The sequence below is a fragment of the Pimephales promelas genome, chromosome 18 (assembly GCF_988280905.1).
Source record: "Pimephales promelas chromosome 18, fPimPro1.hap1.1, whole genome shotgun sequence".
Taxonomy (NCBI): Eukaryota; Metazoa; Chordata; class Actinopteri; order Cypriniformes; family Leuciscidae; genus Pimephales; species Pimephales promelas.
The window spans coordinates 30,031,574-30,045,422 of NC_142786.1; the positions used below are offsets into that span (position 1 = coordinate 30,031,574).

A 13,849-nucleotide genomic window follows, 5' to 3' on the forward strand; every position below is an offset into this window, starting at 1 on the left:
TTTTTAACCCGTGGGCAATCGTGTATTGTTATATACACGATATGAGCTAGTTATTTTACTTTAGAAAGTTTTAAATCCCTAATGTTTTCAAGACTGTTCAATACCGAAACTGACACAGCCGGTTGTCTGTTGCTCAACTACTACACATTAACATTATAGTAGTTGTTTCGTACTGTAAACCTTGGCATTGCAGTTCAGGGTTAATGCCATAACCCAGGGTTAAAGTGATGTTAACAACATACTTAGGCCGTGTGTCCACCAAAGCGTTTTTAGCCAGCTGAAAATGCTAGACGCTCTGCTGAAGACGCCGTGCTTTGGGCGCTTGAGAGCGTTTTGGCAGCGCAGCGTTTTTTCCGTTGACGTTTCGTTGCTATGATACAGAATCTCCGCAGCTGTTTGAATGTTGTGACAGTTGGTCGGTGTGGTATAGACACTTTTACAGTTGGTAAACATGGTGACGGTTTTTTTTTTGTGGGCGGAGCTTAGGTGGAGGCAGAAAGATCCCTCTGGCCGCTTCACTAACGCTAGTTAGCAAGGATTGTTAGCTTGTTTTTTAACAATGACTGGAGAAAATCCGATATTATCTTAATGTGTAAGGTCACTCACTGTCCAGGACTGTGATTGTTATTTCCAAAAGTTATTTTTAACGGACGGAACCAGATTGGCCGACCCGTAGCCGCCTACATGCTCACTCAATGCATGGACGATCTGACGGGATTAACGTACGTTACCTCGGTTGAGTGGCCTGACTTCTACACCTACCTTATAGAGAAACCAATCGTGAAGAGAAACTGAGGGCATATAAATCTTTAGATGCCTATATTGTCCTGTGTACAAGACTTGTGTGTACGATCCGCAGTTCTGCCGAGCCAGCGCCGAGACCACGACAATATAAAGAGTGACATTACAGTGCGATTTTAACAGCATATTCCTTTTTCATCAATTCTTGCACCAAACAACACAACAAGATGACATTTAATAATAGTAACAATTATTTAAGCTCCTTATTATGTAGCCGAATCTGTGCTGTTTTGTATTGGCCGCCTCCAGTTTTCACTTTGATTTGCCTCCAGCTAGCGCCGTGACGTAACTGTGACGTCGGCGCAAAAGGGGTCTATTAGTCCCGCCTCTCCTCCACTGTGATTGGACGGCTGGGTAAAAAGTGACAGTGATGAGCGCTGCGTTTTATCCAAAGTTGAACATTTTTCAACTCCCAGCGACCAGTAAAAACGCAGGGCGCTTGGCGCTTCAGCGTGAAAAAAAAACGCTTAGCGCCTTGGTACGCTCATGGCATTTAAAAAACGCGGCACTCCCATTGTGCCTGGCATATGTTTTCAAATGTTTTCAATCGGAGCGTCGCGTTTCTTAAACGCCATGAGCGTAACGAGGCGCTGAGCGTTTTTTAAACGCTGAAGCGCCGAGCGCCCAGCGTTTTTTACTTTTTACTGGTCGCAGAGAGTTGAAAAATGTTCAACTTTGGATAAAACGCAGCGCTCATCACTGTCACTTTTTACCCAGCCGTCCAATCACAGTGGAGGAGGGGCGGGACTAAACCACACTGACCAACTGTCACAACATTCAAACTGTGCTGCGGAGATTCTGTATCATAGCAACGAAACGTCAACGGAAAAAACGCTGCGCTGCCAAAACGCTCTCAAGCGCCCAAAGCACGGCGTCTTCAGCAGAGCGTCTAGCGTTTTCAGCTGGATAAAAACGCTTTGGTGGACACACGGCCTTAGAGTGAAACATTGTTTAACCCAGGGTTAAAAGTGTCCCCAAACTGGGGTTAAAAATTTCCCACGATAAAAAGTAGCATGGAAAGCCTGAAATCAGATCCACTCACCTCCACATGTCTCACAATGATCCCAGGGCTGTAAGTGGTAAAGCCGCTTTTATCAGCGTATCCATTAACCTCCATCATACCACCTAATCATCAGCACTTCCTAGGCTAAGTGGCTCACCTGTGTGCAGCGTTTGCGAGAAAAGATCCACGTCACATCTTAATCCAGCGGGACAGCTCAGCTGCCGTTTCTCCCCCCTCCTTCCTCTAGTATCCCACTCACGCTCTTGATTAGCATGCAAAGTTCTTGTGTTTGCTTAAAAAATGTGACCATTGATTTGAATTCAAGTATTCTCTTGGCTCTAAAGGCTATATTTAAAAAACTAATGAGTTGCACCTTGCTGATCGCATGGCCGCAAGAGAAATGATAGCATTAAAAAGTGGCGTAAGCAGGTTTACTATGCCATTTATGTGCATTTCCTTTTCCAATTATCCCGCATGTGTGTGATAGAACCAGAGGACTCTCTTTCTACAAGCTGATTCATATTGCTCAGTATGCTCCGTGCATCCAACCACAACTGTATGTGAGGGGAAGGTGCTGATGCAATCACATCTGACTTGTTACGTGGTTTATCAGTGTCTTCCCTCCCTCGAAATTCTTGCTTTCCCTTTGTAGACCCTGAAAATACCTTGGCATCAATCCCACTTATTTCTTTTCTGCCTATTCATCGAGCCCCGTGAAGGTGCAAAACACAAGGGTTCTCGAACAATGAAACGAGCACTCCAATGACAAGCGCATCATAAGAGATGGATCATAAACATGAGGGATGGCAGAGCCAGGAATAGCAGAAAGGGTCCAACTCAACCCATAGAGCCATGGAGATTAGAGTGTGTTTTACTGAAGCATGGCAGATCACATTAACGCTACAACATCCAGCCAAATGAGAAGCAGGAATAGACGAGATAAATGGGCAGCTTGGTTAAAAGTAAAGGATTAATGATGGCAGCAGAGGTGAAACTTTGGAGAGATGGTGAAGGCCACTATTACAAAAACACTAATGAGCCAACCATCCTCCTTTAAAGTGCTCGAGCATTTAAAGCGACAGACAACAATAACGTCCACTGGTGTAGACTCAATATAGTTATCCTTATAGTCATTTCAGACTGATCTCGTGAGTATGACACAACAATTCGTATTTCCATTTTTGGCGTGTTATCAACATGTTTATGAACGCTGTTGACTTAACGTTGCAATACTGTATATATAAATATATGACCTAAACCTACCCGTCACTGGGGTTAATACCATTTTTGAGTCTTCCCCTACCATCCTAGGGAAAAAAATATCACTCTCCAGATGTAGATCTACATTTTGCTTCGTTTCGCTCGGACATTTAACGGCGTAGACATACACGCATACACGCGGATAGCTCAAAATGCGCATAAATAACACGCCACTTGACTTGAAAGTAGCGTGTATGTTTACCCAAAAGTCATGATGTCATGTTGGTCATTTTTATAGTTCTTCTTGGTGTGAACAGGCCTTTATGCTCACTAAGGCAGCATTTGTTTGATCAAAATTGCTGTGAAGCTGTAATATTGTGAAATATTACAATTTAAAATAGCAGTTTTCTGTTTGAATATATTTAAAATGTAAGGCCTGGTTTTACAGACAGGCAATCCAATCTGACTTATGACCCGTAATGCTGTCTGAATCATTCATAATCATACACTGTTTGTTCGTTGGCCAGAGGAGACCTGGCTGAGCCTGGTTATTCCCAATGTTTTTTTTTTTTTATCCATTCTGTCACAAGATGTTTTGAGTTTTGGTTCCTTGTCACTGTCGCCATTTGCCTTTTGGCTTGTTTAGTTAGGGATATTTAACGTTCAACAACATTATTGATCTGCCTGGATTGACACCTTTGTATAAGAACCGACCTGAGCTGGACAATGACATCACTTTTTTCTCCAGAGTGATATATATATTTTTCTTGTTTTTCTAAAAATGAACTAAATTAATAACTTTTTTTAAACAAAAATGAACCACTGAACTTAAAATAGACCATGATACTATTTTCGTCCAGCAGAAACAAACTTTGTTGCATTATGTTCCACTGTAAAGCTGCTTTGCACAATCTGTGTTGTAAAAAGCGCTATATAAATAAAGGTGACTTGACTTAGATTAAGCCAGGATTAGGCCTTAGTTAGTTCACTTTTAAATTAATTTTTGGTATGTTTTAGCTTACCTCAAGGGCATCCAAGATGTAGTTGTCTTTGTTTCCACAGTATTTTCAATTTTGATATTTTTTGGTCAAACCGGTGGTGTCTGTCAGTCATATAATGCAGGTTTAGGGGTTCACGTCAAAGAGCATGCACAGAGAAGTCCAAATTAAACATGATTTAATTATTTAATTAAACATGGTGGCCTAAGACACGAAACGAGCGGTTTGTGTGAGAAAACGAAAAGTATTTATATCGTTTTTACCTTATGTAACCTTAAGCCTCATCTTTATTACATTTTACCAAACTTTTTATGAAATCTATCTGGTCATACTGACCTATTTGTAAATTTGTTTGATTAAATTCTGGGCTTTTGTCCTTAACCTTATTCAGTGAGGTCATTTCAGCATTCACAGGGATTAGTGATTTTGTTGCAGTCCAAATGCCTTCTTTTTCTTTCCTTTTTTTTTTTTGACAAACAGGGTTTGTGGTAGCTTAATTCCAGTCCAAAACCACATCTGTGAATTTAAAAGCAGGAATGAATCCAAGTAATTTTGAAAAAAAAAATATTTTTGACCACTGCCAAGTTGCACTGCTTATATAATGTGTATCTTTAATAATGCATTTTTTTGGTAAATTTTTTTGGGCTTATATTACAGAATTATAAAAACAACTAAAGGGAGATCTTAAGTTGAAGGAAGCAATGTAAGCAACAGTAAAACATGCATTAAAATGAATATACATTGCTATTGTGACATGACAGGCTTAAGTTACTGAATTTATGGGAACTATTATAAATGCAATGAGTAAATGCATTTAGCCAAGCAATGGGCTCTATGCACGGTGGTATTTCCGGTGAAGGATTAGGGATGCTCGATAACTTCCGCCGATCATAGAGTCCAATGCAATACCGAGAATTTATATTGAATTTTATACTCCATGGTTATAATAAAGAAACGTTAGTCACAAAAACAGATAAAACAGACACCCCTCGTTGTGTTTATGCTTCTTTTTAAAATTATATTAAATAAATATAACTATATATAAAATTACATCTAAACGTGTGTACGTTTCGTTTCAAAGACGGGAGGACAGTAAATTTTGAAGACTCTGCCATAATCCCGTTTTCCTCGGTTCTCCTCCGCTTAAATCTACACAACCGGAAATGGACGAGCATCCTTACGTCAAATGCGGAACTTATGCGTGCATATAGCCCATAAGAGCGAGAATGACTGATCTTGATTTTGTTGTATATTTGAAAAATATTTTAGTCCCTCACATCTGAATATCAAATTAAATATTAACCTTCCTCGTAGCCATTCATTCTGTTTAATTTTTTATGCACTTAAGCCGAACTGTCCTGAAGATGAAAAAAACCTCAATGAACTACCGTGCTGACCAATATCTATTAATATAACAGAGTAGTTTATAAAACAGTTTTATCAATACATATTGTTGTCTATATTGTTCGTCGATTATGTCCAATAGGAATGTAAACAGACATTGTGCATTAGGCCTTGCTGTGTAAATGCAGCCAAAGAAACTAAATCCAAAAACAGAAGGAGGAGGTGGAGTAGGAGACGGGTTGGAGATCAACCAAATTCTGTTTAATCTAACAGGCATTCATATCAAGTAGTTTTATTGCCATTCCTCTCATTATACAGCGAGTTGAAGAAAAAGAATGCAAACTAGCTCCACCAAAGCGCAACAAAGGCGATGACAGCAATGTATTTTCTCAGCAAGACTTAACAGAGGTCATGTGGAAAATGCCGTTACCTGCTGTCCGCTATATAGCGGATTCCCGTTGAAAATAATGGAATCGGATAATTACGCTCTGATATGCCAAACGTCATCGCATGCATTTGAACGAATCGAACAGACTGTGCTCAACAGTAATTTATGAGAACTGCACGCTTTAGAGCACTCCGCTTCTTGGCACATTTTAGCCAGGAGCGTTAACCGTCAGTGGGCTAGCGGAGGATTTAGAGGGACAGACGTTCAAAACAGCAGGTGTGTTATTAAGCAGCGCTTGGTCATATTTCACACTCCAATTCAGCAGAGCAGCCGAGAGCTGTGGTTGCGGCTCGCTCACTGTGCCGCAATCCCGACACGGATAGATTCTTCCGTCGCTTTGTTATCAAAGCAACAAACACGCAGACACGATTTAATACTCCTCCTCAGTCAAAGAGAGTGGCTAGCTGTGCTTTTTCCTCCGTGTCTGAGCACGCCTCAGTCATCTCTGACGGCTGAGTGATCTGTCTCCTAATATTCTGCGATTCATTTAATTCTGAGAGGCCTGGGGAATCTGCTACGATGCAATTCTGAACTCTAATTCTGAGCATTTAGCAGTAAATGAAATTTTGTGTCAAATCTAACAAATCTGTTTGGAGAACGCACTCTGCAGCGGGGCAAATAAAAAGATTACTGGGGTGATGAGAGGGAAGTCTTTGGCTGGATGCTGAGGTCACTCCCTAGACCGTCTGTAGGGGATTTTCTATTCATTTAGTCAAAGTCATGCAATATTTACATGTCTGGTTATGATTCTCCTCCGCATATTGAGTCGAGGTCGTTCGTTATTGGATTATGCCTTGTGAAAAATAAGAGAAGGTACCTTTGTGCACTTCTGAGGCAAATCAGTGGCACTTTGTTCCCCACAAATGCTTGTATGCGTTTGGTGACCTGGCAACCAATCAAGCTGCCCAGCTGTGACCTGGCAACTAGAACAGCCAATCACAGTGTCCTGCTGTGACCTTGCAGCCATGGCATGGCACAGCCACTTGTGCGACCACGATCATTAGCCAGCAACCACCTGTCATGTTGCTTATTTCTGCTTGTCTGTGGAGGTCAAGGAATCGATTGAAATTGCAGGATGTCTTCCTTCGTAAAATTACATTCTCTCTCTTATGAATAAAATTTCAGTGGGGTGTCATTTTCTTTGACACGTTGTGTCTTGATGGAGAGCTAATTTGTCCGCTTCTGTACTCTGGGTGTTCAGAAATTTCCCCACAATTTAATGACCAAATAAAATCTGACGGTTGATTTTTAGGTGTTTTGAGGGTTGGATATTAATAAACACTCAGCTGTAGGCTGTTCTATAATGCATGTGTACATTCCTGCAACACAATCCTGCAATTAAGGCTATAGGTTGTAATTCCAAGCCCATAGCATATTAGTTATGCAATATTAGTTAAATGGCTGCGGAGCTGCCGCCCTTCACTTGACTTGAGGAATAGTTTCAGATTTCTCTAGCAAAATGATCCAAATTCACAGTTGCAGAATGAACACATATATGTTATCGTATTCATGGGTTTTATAGGGTTAGTTCTTTGAAAAATTAAAAAATAGTCATTACTCACCCTCAAACCTGCGACATTTCTGTTCCTCCATTGAATGGTCATAAAGAGGTCGTAAATCTACATATGAATTGATCGGTTATTCAATTATTATTTTTCTGAAAAGGCATGATCGCTTTATTAACAGATTTCATTTAGGTTTTTATTCACATATAAGCATTCGTCAATGCACACATTAGATATGGTAAACAGAAGCTCAAGCATGCTTTAAGAACCCAATGAGGTTTATTCTTTTGTTACGCAGCACGTTTGAGCTTCCACAAGAAACAGTGAGGTTTGTTGTCATGCATCAATCAAGTACAGTTGAGCTTCTGTTTATGTTCGCTGATCAATGTTTATATGTGAATCAAAGCTTAAATTCAAACTGTTCGAATCATAAGGACTTGTTTTACATCTCTTTGTGAACTTTTTGAAGCAACAAAGGGGTAGTTGCTTGGGCTGTCAATGGAGGAACAGAAATCTCTCGGATTTAATCTAAAATATCTTCATGCATGTTTTGAAGATGAACGAAAGTCTTACGGGTGTGGAATGACATTAGGGTGAGTAATTGATGGCATGATTTTTATTTTTGTGTAAACTAACCCTTTAGATATTGGGTTACCCATTTGGATATTGAAAACTGGTTCATTTTTGAAAAATAAAAAGACTGAATGAACAGTGTTTTCTGCCAGTTCTTTTCAGTGAAACAACCATACAGCAGAACTAGCGTAGTCCAACTCTCAAATTAATGACTTTGTTTTAGTGAATCTACACTTTAGAAAAAAGATTCAGTTTTGTTCTACTTAGAATCGTAAGGTTCTTAATATAATTCTAAAGAACCATTTATTCCAAAAAGTTTCTATGTAAGGAGGAATGCCTTAAATGATTGTGTAATACTTTCAAGTGATAAAGTATGTTCACAAGCTAAAATTCTATATAAATTAAAAATGAATAAGAAATGTATTAAAAAATAAATCCATAAAATGATTCCATGATGGAAGCCCTAAAATGTTCAATGAATGAAGTGCTTTTCGATTCCTGAATCAAAAACTCCAGATTCCTGATTCCAAAAAAATTCTGCACTTCTTTTTTTACCCAAATATTCCTTAAATGTATTAAAAGAACCATTAATGGAACCATTCTGGAATCATAAACACACCAGCATCGTTTAATTCTTTACAGTTCCCATCTGTAGTTTTGAGGTTCAGAGAACCTGAACACAGTGACCAGGAATTAGATCATTCCTCCAACTGTGAGTGTGAGCCCATCAAACACAGGAGATCTGGCTGCAGGTCCATTTAAACTCGAATTAGATGTCGAATTACGCAGTTATCTCAGCATCACTCCCATTTGACTCCCACCAACCGGCAGACATTGTGGATATGGCTGTAGCTTAAAATGATCCATGCCTTTAGATCTGAAGAGAGTGGTTTAATTGATCCCATTAATGCAGCAATGGAGTGCATCAGGTGTCTGAATTACTGGCAAAGATAGTGAAAGTTGGCCCACAGGGACGTCGGTAACCTGCTGCCAGCTTTTTCTGTATGCTAAGGGAGTGTGGGGGGGAGAGCTACTGACCTCCACGTGCTTCAGCTTTGCAGGGCTGTGCATGACAGCGGCGAGATTTCTCTCGAGAGGCAGTTTTGTCTGATATTCCCCCAGTCGCCTTCAACCTTGACATTCTTTTCGAAAGCGTGTGCGGATATCCATACTAATTCCGGTGACATCCAGTCTGCTGTGTCGTGATCCTGTTCCAAGCAGGCTGGGACATGCAAGCGTGGAGGAAGACAGGGAGATAAAGACAGCAGTAGAAGGGCAGTGAAAAAGAAGAGTTTTCTCTCGATTTAAAATTCGACGCGCATGGCAACCTTTAGCGTCAGTTCGATGACGCGGTTATGTTTAGGTCTGGGGTAGGGTTAGGGTTAGACCACTAGGAGGCGCGTCTCATATTGACGCTAAAGGTTGCCATGTGCGTCGGATGTTGACGTATGGTCAAAATTGTCAGTTAGATGATGCCTTGGGATGAGAACGGGTCTAAAGTATGAAAGAAAAGTACATTTTTAAAATAACTAATTTCTACATTAAACACAACAATACACCATCGCATTCGCGACTGTCCTATGATTAAAGGCGTCACTACCAGTTTTCTTCCCACCTGAGCCATTTCAAAATGGCGGCTACGTGAAATCAGCGTCATACGTTGTTCAGGAGTAATTTGCTTTTGAAGTGGATTTACTTAATGTAAAGTTAACAAAAGTTATCATGAGGATTGTAATGTTTAAAGCATATGTCTTACCAAAAGTCAGTGGACCAGGAAGATTTTAAAACGAGCTGTTCGTTCATAAATACACAAGATATGTGCGTAAATACAGACCGGAAGACAAAAGACAACTGGTGCGGCGCTGAAAAGGGGCGGGGCTACAAGGTCTATGCACTAGAGAAACAATAGTATGCTACAGCAGAGCATGTTAGGACAAGTATAGGTGCACGCCAACATCTCCGTCTGAAACCGCTAATCGGGGTCTTCAGGATCACAACAAACCTCACAAGGGACTCTGCAGGATGGTGGCCCTCCAGGAATATTGGAAACCCCTGTCATATATCCAAGAGAAAATCGATAGAAAATGGCTCAGAATAGTTAATGACATATTTATTTAGCTAAGGTTTTTTTTTTCCCTTGATAATATCACTGGTCCGTCTGGTTGGTTGGCAACTGAAGCTCTGCCAGAGGCAGCAACATTAATATTAGCATACCAATTAGATCAGAATTCATTCCATAAGAACAAGTGTGAATAATAAATTAACAATCGCAGTGTTGATTAGCTAAAGAAGAGGCGAGTTCAGAGCATATGGACTGTGATTTCAGACTATCAACAACTCCCTCACTCCATAGGCTTAGGCAAGAGTAGCCTCGCCCACTTCGAATGCTTTGACGTGCCGTTGTGGTGATGAATCGAAAGTTTAACTTTTTTAGATAATTATTTATTTCATAGAATCTTTTTGCTCTGGTTTGGTTCTAATCTGGCGAAAACCCTTGGACTAAAAATGTAGGTTTTGCAAAAATCTATTTGCATGATGGAAATAAAATTAAAGTTGTACACATTGAGGCAAGGATGATAAGTGTCTCTCAAATGGTGGGTCACAAGACTGTTTTGAGTGGGTTCAGAGTGTCTAGGAGACAACAACCATAGGAAAAAAAATGTTTTCTAAATGTTTTTCTAATGCAATGCTTTTATTTCGAAAGTCTTGCGTGAAAGCTGTTAACTCCTGGCTGAGAAAAACACGTTGCTGATTCAGTATCTTCTGTCAGATGAGATCTTGTCCGTCTATAGTGTCATTATTCTAACATTATTTGTCTTTCTAACATGTTAGTCATGGTTAAATATACTAACTAAATAAAGTAACTTAACTAACTAACTTACTAAATAAAGGTCTCTAACCTCAGAAAAACAAATTTTACAGTACTGTCAGACTTTATCGTGTGTTCGTAGCACACGCTCTTCAATTGCGTGCAAAAATGCGAAGTCGCAATTTATATACATGAAATAGCGAGCATAAAACATTGAAGTTACAATACAATTTATTGAAATTACCAAAACGTACCAGTAAATTGTTATATTTGTGGTGACTTTAGTTTCTGTAACCTTAACCCAAAATACCACTTTATTTTCACTTTATGCTATTTTTTATGTTGATGATGACTGTGGTTCATATCAACTTTCTTTAATATAATAACAAATACTAATTTCAGACTGCCATTTAATAGCCTTACCTTATATTGTTTATCCACTAGTGTTAAAGACATTACAATTTAAGTGTGTGTGTTAACCATTTTTTTTTAAAAAGTACTTTTACATGGTTCAGATTTCTAAAAATGTGTCAGCATTTTCACCTTTATTACTGTTATAGCGCCACCTATTGGTTATATATATATATATGTATATATATGCCTATCTATTATATATACCGCTCTCCATAAAAGTGTGCGTGCTTTTTTAGAATCATTTGTCACAAGTGGTTACTTAATTTCATGGAGTTTTGACATTTTGTTTAGGAATTAATGGCTTTTGTGTAAGCTGGCCTAGAATTTAACGCTAACGCCGCCCTGGAGGCTAATCGCCTCTCTGCATTCACCACACACACATGGGTGCATTTCATTTGTGGCATAACCCCAGGCCACTAATTCAAGTTCTCTGATATATAACCAACGCTTCTGGGTTTTGATATTGATGAGAATGTGGAAATCGAAACAGTTCAAGAGAGAGAAAAAACAGAAAGGTGGCCTAAAATTTCTCAGTTCACTCAGCTTAAAGTGCAATGCTTACAAAATCAGCTCTTGTTGCTTAAAACATTTAGATTCCAGAATTGCTAACCAGCTTTGTGACAGAATGTCAGCAAAAATATATCGCTGTAACGATCTGAATTACCCAAGGCACCTAGCGAAAGCCATATCTCATGTTTCCGCCTGGAGTTTCATTATTCATTTCAAAGTCTGCTTGATCATGGCCCATGTCACGCTTAACTTTGAGTAGCTATCGATGTGATGTAACTAGTGGGCTTGTGCTGAGTTTTTGCAAGTGAGAGAAGTTGCAAGATCAATCAAGAGTGTCCTGGGAATAAACAGAGCAAGAGAAACGAGATAGATAACTGTAACGAATTCTCATCAACTCTAAAGATTTGTGAGAGGGTAAACGCGCTATACCGAAACCACTGAACAAGTAGAAAAATGGCCCTCCACTTGGAGGAAAAACATTGGGGAAGGTGAGGAAGAGAAGGATCGTGTCAGCCCATCAGTTTGGAGATACATTATTGACGACTATACAGTCAGGCGCACACAGACGTTCCTCTGTGGATCCTGTTTATCACGATGTATCTGCTGTAAGGTGCAGGATTAGTGTGAGCAGTGGCTGTGAGTTTGGAAATAGATGGTGCAGTGGAGATGAAGGTGTGTGGGAGAGAGGAACGGAGCATGTGATTCATAATGTAGTGTACAGCAGCTTCTGTCTGAAATGATTCAGGAGACATTCAATCCTTATATTGATTGAAAAACAACACAAAAAGTGAGTGACATGAAGAAGGGCGACTAAATTGTGACTAAGGATTCAATTGTGTGCCAGAAAGGAGACGTTATTGCATATGGAGTGCTATTGCATCATGCCATGGTCTACCTTTATTAAATTACAATGTTTTTGTTATTAAGTTCTGAGGAAAAGACAGTGATAGAAAGCAAAATGTGGATCGGAGACGGATGGTTTGGGTGTAGTTGGGGGAGAAGATAACAAGGTGCAGGAGACGGGAGGGTAATTAAACAGAGTGGTTGTGTTAAAGGGATTGCAAATTCAAAGTGCTCCGTGAAACGGAGAGCGAAAATTAGCCCCACATATACGGCTGTCTCTCACATACACTCCTTTCTAGCTCTTTTTCTCACACAGTTTATCTCAATCTCTCTCTCATACGAACATACACATACTCTCTCATGCGCGCGCGCTGTCTCTCTCTATAAACCCAGCACATTCTCCCTCTCTCTCTCAGTCTCCTGCTGCATCCAACGAACACAACACACACTCTCTGCTGTGACTTCGTTTATTCGTTTCTTTTGTTTCCGTACTGGATTTCATACCAATCAACCACAACGACATTAGTCCTCCGTTCAGGGCTTATCGGTTTTCACTTCGAATTCAACGTATCGTTTTCTAAAGACGCACACAGAGGATTTCAGTCGACCGTTTGTGAACATTGCGCTTTCCTCAAACGTTATTACTGTTATTATTTTTTCCGCTATATTTTTTTCTTGGTTCAAGAAAGGCGTGAGTATAAAAATACAGCACTAAAAACTCTTGAGGCGACGACAGATTGTTATTGTTTTTCAGCGCTAGCATAGCCTACGTTATTCCGCGTCAATGTTTTCTGCTGCTAACTTAAATATTAGACCGCCTTTTTAGACTGGTGATAGCTACGTTATTTTTCAATGTCATTTTATTATCAATTGACTTCGCGGTTCTAAATTTGCATACTTCAAACTTTTGTGAATCTTTGAAACTTCGTTGGTAAAACACCCGCTTGCGAACGCAATGGACTTTTCTGTCTTGATTTACCTTTGTTAACGCTTCTAATTTCTTCTGCGTACAGTTATTTTAATTTAGTTAGGAAACGAAACCACATTTGTTTGAATCGTCATCGATGTCGTGGTTTTGTTTTCGTCCCGAACGCAAACAAGTTAAAAATGTAAAAGTGTATTTTAATGCATCTAAAAGTATAGGCCTATCACAGGTCTATAAAACTTTAGGGTAATTGACAGTGCGTTATTCACTTGAGATTTTGAATAATTTCAGCACTGAGTGGGAATGAAATTTACACTTCCCAAAATATTTCTATGAAAGTAAAATTATTGTCAGCTTTGCTTTTCATTTTAAATAATATCAAGAACAGAAACTGTGTTGGTACACACTCTTGCTCACTATGGCCAAACTAACCTGGCAGCATCCCAGCAGAGGACGGAGCTTGTTTTCAACTTCCT

At 39.6% G+C, this 13,849-nt stretch overlaps 1 protein-coding gene across 6 annotated transcripts in view; it reads left to right on the forward strand.

The window, feature by feature from the left end:
• The window catches only part of gabbr1b (gamma-aminobutyric acid type B receptor subunit 1b), a 109,912-nt gene that overhangs the window by 41,753 nt on the left and 54,310 nt on the right, over positions 1-13,849 (forward strand). The window lies entirely within an intron of this gene.